The sequence below is a fragment of the Neltuma alba genome, unplaced genomic scaffold (genome assembly GCF_004799145.2).
Source record: "Neltuma alba isolate B1F8T4 unplaced genomic scaffold, ASM479914v2 tig00010970_pilon, whole genome shotgun sequence".
In the NCBI taxonomy this organism is placed as follows: Eukaryota; Viridiplantae; Streptophyta; class Magnoliopsida; order Fabales; family Fabaceae; genus Neltuma; species Neltuma alba.
This window is the reverse complement of record NW_021635733.1, coordinates 813,608-821,707: the sequence shown is the minus strand read 5'-3', so window position 1 is coordinate 821,707 and position 8,100 is coordinate 813,608. Positions and strand designations below refer to the sequence as shown.

The window sequence follows — 8,100 nt, the reverse complement described above, 5'->3', positions numbered from 1 at the left end:
TCATGAGAAAGATCTACCCAAGAAGTTTTAGGCTGAAGCAGCTAACACAGCTGTATTTCTGCAAAACAAGCTGCCCACAAAAGCATTGCTAGGGAAAACACCATTCGAAGTATGGTATGGTTATAAGCCACTTTTAACAAACTTAAAAGTGTTTGGTTGTATATGTTATACTCTTGTGCCACAGGTGAAAAGAGATAAGCTTGATAAGAGAGCTGATCCGGGCATCTTTATAGGCTACAGCAGTGTCTCTAAAGCCTATAAAGTATTTCAACCTCAATCTGGAAAAATAGTGATCAGTAGAGATATTCAGTTTGCAGAACTGGAAAAGTGGCACTGGGAAGAGAAAAGGAGTATACCATACAATGGATCATCATCATCCACAGCCTCTCTATTAGATGATGCCATTGATGACATTCCAGTTAGAGGTACAAGATCCTTATCTGATGTGTACCAAAGATGTAATATGTCTTTGGTGGAACCCAAATATTTTGTAGATGCAGTGAAGGATCCAAAGTGGATTGATGCTATGAAGGAGGAGCTGAATATGATTGAGAAGAATCAAACTTGGGTTTTGGTTGATAGACCAGAACATAAGAAAATCATAGGTGTGAAATGGGTGTTCAAAACAAAATTGAATGCTGATGGCTCCATCAACAAGTATAAAGCAAGGTTGGTGGTCAAAGGCTATGCACAAGTGTATGGAGAGGATTTCACAGACACATTTGCACCTGTTGCGCGCCTAGATACAATCAGATTAATACTAGCAATAGCAGCTCAAAAGGGATGGGCAGTATGGCAGCTTGATGTTAAGTCAGCCTTTCTCAATGGTTACTTGGAGGAGGAGATTTTTGTAGAGCAACCAGAAGGTTTTGTTGTTCAAGGGCAAAAGGATAAGGTCTACTTGCTAAAGAAAGCCTTGTATGGGTTGAAGTAGGCTCCTAGAGCCTGGTATAGCAAAATAGATGAGCATTTGCAGAGCCTTGGATTCACAAGAAGCTTAAATGAATCAACTTTGTACATCAAACACTCACATGCTAATTTATTGATTGTCTCTTTATATGTTGATGATCTTTTGGTGACAGGAAGCAATGTTGAGCAGGTTGATTTATTCAAGCAAGAAATGCAGAAAGTCTTTGAGATGACAGATCTGGGAATTATGTCCTATTTCTTGGGCATGGAGATAAAACAAGATCAGCAGGGAATATTTATTACTCAGAAAAAGTATGCAAAAGAAATGCTGAACAATTTGGCATGGAAGGATGTAAAGCTATTGCTACTCCAATGAATCAAAAGGAAAAGCTGAGTAAGAATGATGCTACAGAGAAGGCTGATGAGGGCATTTACAGAAGTCTTGTTGGCTGTCTCATGTATTTGACTGCAACAAGACCTGATATTCTCTATGCTGTAAGTGTTCTTTCAAGATTTTTGCATTGTGCTACAGTGAATCACTACAAGGCTGCAAAGAGAGTCATAAGGCATATCAAAGGAACTCTTGATTATGGTATTCAGTATAAACGTAATCAAGTGTTCAAATTGGAAGGCTGCTCTGACTCAGATTGGGGAGGGTCCTTGGATGATATGAAGAGTACCTTTAGGTATTGTTTTACTTTGAGTTCTGGGGTATTTTCTTGGAGTTTGAAGAAGCAGGAAGTGGTGGCTCAATCAACTGCAGAAGCTGAATTCATAGCAGCAAATGCAGCTGTTAAGCAAGCTCTTTGGTTAAGGAAGATGCTGATTGATTTACAATTTATGCAGCACGAAAGCACACCAATTTATGTGGACAATCAAGCAGCCATTGCAATATCCAAGAATCCAGTTTTTCATGGACAAACTAAGCATTTTAACATCAAGTTATACTTTATCAGAGATGTACAACAGAGTGGTGAAGTCATACTGACTTATTGCAGAACCTCTGATCAAGTTGCTGATATTTTTACTAAAGCTCTACCCAGAGACAAGTTTGAAGGACTAAGGATGAAGCTAGGCATGTGCAGCTATTGATGCAAGGAGGAGTGTTGAGATATGCCTCACTAGCTGACGTTAGTTTGTTGCTGATTTTTAGGAATTAATTGCAGTTTGATTGTGTCAAAGTTTGTTCCTATTTAATAGCCATGTATTTGCTGATTTAGTGGGATGTTATCAATTAGTCACGTAGCTGCTAAAATCCCTATTAGATTATTAGATTTAGATTAGATTCTATAATAAATTAATATTAATAAAATAATATAAATAAATACAAATAATAAATTAATAAATTAATAAATATTAATTATAAATTATATAGAATCAGCAGCTACGTGACTAACTGATAACATCCCACTAAATCAGCAAATACATGGCTAAAAAATAGGAAAAAACTTTGACACAATCAAACTGCAATTAATTCCTAAAATCAGCAACAAACTAACGTCAGCTAGTGAGGCATATCTCAACATATACAACAAAGACTGCGAGCGAAAACAGATAGATATATAATTGCCTATTTGTTCTGTGAGATATATATATATATATATATATATTCCTGATCACTAGCTACTCTCCCCTTGTCCTCATCACCATTTTGAAAGCTTCTTCCTTGGATGAGTGGATCTATCGAGCTGTGAGACTGTGAGAGTTTGTGCTTTCACTGAGATGTGTGATTCATGATCCAGCAGTATCGATTATTTGTTTATTCACAGATGTTTATGTAATCTAAATCACGCCCAGGTCTCTCCAGGAACGAACCTCTTAGTTATAAAGCAAATTGAGAAGATCTATCTATTGGTGATTAAGTTTCCAGCATGGGATCTGTAAGTATTTTTTTCCCTCGTGTTTGTGTGTGTGAAGAATATGACAAAAAGGGAATAAGAGACTAGTCTTTCTTATTTGCGACTAGTCATCCTTGTGTGTGCGCGCGCGCATAAATGAAGACATCACTGAGAAAACTACGAACGTACGTGATCCGCAGGAATTGGAATGTTTCTGTCAATTTCCTGAGTTAGAGGGTGTTTTGGATATCTTTGATCAAAAACCACCTTTTTATTTAGAAATGGTAGTTGATGAAAGAGTTTTATTGCAACAGTTTAATTCTAGTTTTCATTTTCCACTTAAAAATATAAAAAAAGAACCAACAAAATTTGATCCAGTTTGTAAGGCTTTTGCTCATAATTTACAAGGTCATGAGTATGAATTCTGCTGTGAATGTGAAGATCTTGTTGTTGAGTGATTTATAAGTACTTCTGTAAGTGTTTTCTAAGCTTGAAAGCATACATTAATCCTAATAAATCCCGAATCAACACACTCAAACTTTTTATTACCGGAAAAAAAAAGAAGAAGAAAGAATGTGAGAAGCCATGGGGAATTGGTATGTAATTGAGGGGGACAATGAGGAATGGAGTATCTGAAATAACTCAAAGTCACCTAACAAAATGAACCCTAAGCTCTTGGAAGTGGCAAGGTTGTTAGATATATTTGGGAAACCGACAATTGAGAGGCACGTGACGTTAAAATACTCTTATTCTTTATGACTCTCAAGAATGGATTTTTCGTCCACTCAAGTTGGATTTTCATTTTCATTTGTTCTCCTGCTTTTGACCTTTTCCATTCTCTAAAATATTGTCACGAGATTGTAATTCATTTTATAACTAACATTTTATAAGCATCAACAAATCCAAAGAGAAAAAGATAAAGGCTTTAATTTTTTTTATTACCATGTGCTCTGAAAATACAAGTTCTGGTAGACATAAGTATAACCCACCACCTCCAAACCAAATTGCCTTTTTCCCCCACTTTTCTTTCCTTTTTTCTTTTATGAATTAAATTAATAAAATCTTTAATGAAAGATGAAAAATTTGGTTTTCTACTTTTCTTTTTCTTTGCTGTGTCTATGTTTTTTTCCTTGGTGAATGATAAATAAGCAGCTTACATTAAAAAATAAGTTACATAGATCCTTAGAAGATTGAGCCACCCAAGCTTCCAAGTTTATCTATCAAATATTCCATTATCACCTCCAATCCAAATCCAACCACCATCTCGGACCAAGAAGCCAAAAAACAAAAAAGTCCCAAATAAAAAAGCAAACCCGCCTCTCCCTTCTCTGCGTGCCTCGGAGACTGCAAGCTTGCTCGCTACTTTCCAAGCTTCAATATATATATGTGTATATTGCTCTTTCTCTTTCGGTATATTACCCACAAGTTCTTAACACATGCTTCTCCTATCATCATCACCACCATCAACGCTGCTTCAACCTTCTTTTTTCCTCAACTTTCCTCTGCCACTCCCTGTCTTCTTCTTCTTCTTCTTCATTCTGATCTTGATTCTGAGAATTTACAGGCATCAAGCATGATCACGTTATTAGACTTCTACCATGTTATGACTGCGATGGTGCCACTGTACGTGGCTATGGTTGCAGCATATGGCTCTGTGAAATGGTGGAAGATCTTCTCGCCGGATCAATGCTCTGGCATCAACAGATTCGTGGCTCTATTTGCAGTTCCTCTGCTTTCTTTCCACTTCATTGCTTCAAACAATCCTTATGAAATGAACCTTAGGTTCCTCGCTGCTGATACCCTTCAAAAGATTATCATCCTGATTGTTCTCGCTGTATGGACCTACGTGAGCAAAAGGGGTTGCTTGGAATGGACAATCACTCTGTTCTCACTTTCTACCCTCCCAAACACTCTTGTTATGGGCATTCCTCTGCTTAAAGGGATGTACGGGGAGTTCTCGGGAAGTTTAATGGTACAAATTGTTGTCCTTCAGTGCATCATTTGGTACACTTTGATGCTGTTCTTGTTTGAGTATAGAGGAGCAAGATTGCTCATCTCAGAGCAGTTTCCAGAAACTGCAGGCTCAATCGTGTCCATTCATGTGGACTCTGATGTAGTTTCGTTGGATGGGAGGCAGCCATTAGAAACCGAAGCTGAAATCAAAGACGGGAAGCTTCATGTTACCGTGAGAAAATCAAATGCTTCAAGATCAGACATTTTCTCAAGAAGGTCTCAGGGGTTTGCCTCCACAACCCCACGTCCGTCCAATCTCACAAACGCAGAGATTTACTCTTTGCAGTCTTCTCGAAACCCAACTCCAAGAGGGTCGAGTTTTAACCACACTGATTTCTATTCCATGATGGCTGGTGGGAGAAATTCCAACTTCGGAGCTTCTGATGTTTTTGGTTTTTCCACGTCAAGAGACCGACACCAAGGCCATCCAATTACGAGGAAGATGGGAAGGCAAGGTTTCATCATGGTGGAACAGGACATTACCCAGCACCCAACCCAGGAATGTTTTCCCCAACTGGGTCCAAAAACGTTGGAGCTAATGCCAAGAGGCCTAACGGTAACGAAAGAGAGAAGGATCTTCATATGTTTGTTTGGAGTGCGAATGCTTCCCCTGTTTCTGATGTGTTTGGTGGAGGCCATGAATATGGAGCTCATGATCAAAAGGAACTCAGATTAACTGTTTCTCCGGGAAAAGGTTGGTCCTTTCTTTCTTCCTCAATTTATTCATTACTTTTTTCACAATAAATCTTAATCTTAACGTATGATTAATAATTTCTTTCAGTGGAGGGTCATAGAGACAACCAAGAGGAGCTCCTAGCAAAGGACGAATTCAGCTTTGGAAACGGAGGAACAGCAGAGAGGGATAATATGAATAACCAGAACGGTGAGAAAGTTGGAGAGGGAAAGCCAAGAACAATGCCATCAGCGAGCGTGATGACCAGGCTGATTTTGATTATGGTTTGGAGAAAACTTATAAGAAACCCCAACACCTACTCTAGCCTGTTGGGTCTTGCTTGGTCCCTTGTTTCATTCAAGTACGTACACAGTTTCTGATTTTGCCCGTTTTCTGAGAGAAAAAATCTCTGGGCTCTGGCATATTCATTCTCACACACTTCTTAACTTACGTTGCTTGTTGATGGGATTTAAATTCTGATTGATGTTTTTTATTTGGGTTGGTGGGATTATTCAGGTGGAATGTTGAAATGCCAGCGATAATAGCCAAGTCTATAGCAATACTGTCAGATGCAGGACTCGGCATGGCCATGTTCAGTCTGGGTCAGTATAAAACATCCTCCTTGCCTCACGAAATCTCTTTCAAAACTGTGAATTGTGTCTGATTCTGATCATTATGTCCTTTCAAAACGAAAAAGGCAGAAACTTTACTGAACCCCATGTTTTTTAACTTCTGATTATTATAATAATAATCATACAAACACAGAAGTGCAGTGATATGATAATGTTCTGTTTTCATGAGTCCTTTATTAGTGTGTTTATTTGCGTGAGGTGGGTTGGTGGTGGGAGTGATGATGAAAGAAGAAAAAAGAAGAGAGAGAGAGAGTCTGACAGAGTAAGAGAGAGAGTATTGATGAGAATGAATGAAATTGAAACAGGATTGTTCATGGCCTTGCAACCAAGGATGATAGCATGTGGGAATTCAATAGCAGCTTTTGCAATGGCCGTGAGATTCCTTACAGGTCCAGCTGTCATGGCCGCTGCCTCCATTCTTGTTGGCCTCAGAGGTGTTCTCTTACGCGTCGCCATTGTTCAGGTCTCTTTTTCTCTTTACCCTCAATTCTCATTATACATATATATAAATATATTTATATATCCCACTAAGTTATTAGTAAAAATGTACTACTAGTGGTAAGCTTTTTACACTGCTCTTATAGATTAATCAATTAAAGGTAGATAGATACTCTGTTTTTAAGTTTTCTGATCCCTTCATGCTCTGTTCTCCCTTTAGGATGCGGCGGTAATAATGTTCTGTTTCTTGTTTTATAAAATTTCTGATCTCCGACACCTTACTTAATCACTTCTTTTGGAATATGCAAGTCACAAAATCTATGTTATATTTCAAAACAGGCAGCTTTGCCACAAGGAATAGTGCCCTTCGTCTTCGCTAAGGAATACAATGTCCATCCTGACATTCTCAGCACAGCGTAAGTCCCCTTCTTTTGTTAAAAAAAAATATGTTTGATTGATTTATTTTTCCAATTATAATTATTATTTATATTTTATTTTCTTGAACTTGACAATGAAGCTTGGAATCAATGCAGGGTGATTTTTGGGATGTTGGTGGCATTGCCAATCACACTGGTCTACTACATCTTGCTGGGCCTATGAACATTGAAAACTGAAATTTTATTTAGGGTTTGTATTTTGAGATCCATCCGATATGATTATGACAGCAAATTCAGGCTTAGCATTAGAAGAATTTTTGAGAAGGAAAGTAAGATCATTCTGATAGGAAAAAGCCAGATGGATTAGGAGCTAGCTAAGAACAGAAATTACCAACATGCATCTTTAATTTCTTTTTAATTTTCTTTCTTTTTTCTTTTTGGAATATTGGGTTGTCGGTGCTTATTAGTGGCAGTGTAAAATGTCTCATGTTTGTAGTTGATCCTATCAAAAAAAAAATTATGTTCTTCAATTTCAAAGTGCCATTCAGTAATTAAATTTAATCTTCTAAAAAAAACATGCAGGAAAGCCCATGTGTTGAAAATGGGGACCCTTTTCTTTTTTACCCGGATTTTATATATTGTTTTTTCCTTCATTGCAGATTAAAAAAAACAAAGTCAAACGTGAGGTCATGAATGGCTTTAATTAATTAATAAATGGCATTAAATATATTTACTTAATTAATACAATCTCAAGCATATGCAAAAGCTTTACGCAAACTAATACTACTGATTTTCCCAATCAAGAAGTTCAATAATAAGGTTCATGAACCAATTGACCCTAATTATTTGAAGGTTCAATATGATTGAACCGAAGACAACTTGTGAGTCAAATAAATTGCTCATTTTAAAAAAAATAAATATATGGAATCCCATCATCTCCTGTCTTTTTGTTCATAAATATAAACATTTTTTTGCATGTCTCTCTCTCCTACTTTTACTTGATATAGCATCTCCCACTTTTTTGATGGAACCCCATGATAGATCCTTTTTAGGCATGCCACAAATTCAAACGCCTCTCCATTATTAATTTTAATTTAGATTATTATGGTAATTTTTTTATAGTTCCATTTTGATATTTTCTTAAAACATTAAAATTTCAAAAAAAAATTATATGCATTAGAAATAAATTGGCACGCAACATGCAGGAGTGTTAAGGGCAA

The 8,100-nt window shown here is 37.1% G+C and overlaps 1 pseudogene; it reads left to right on the top strand.

The window, feature by feature from the left end:
- Positions 1-4,312: 4,312 nt before the first annotated feature.
- LOC114760337 (probable auxin efflux carrier component 1c) lies at positions 4,313-7,392 on the top strand (annotated as a pseudogene).
- Positions 7,393-8,100: the final 708 nt, after the last annotated feature.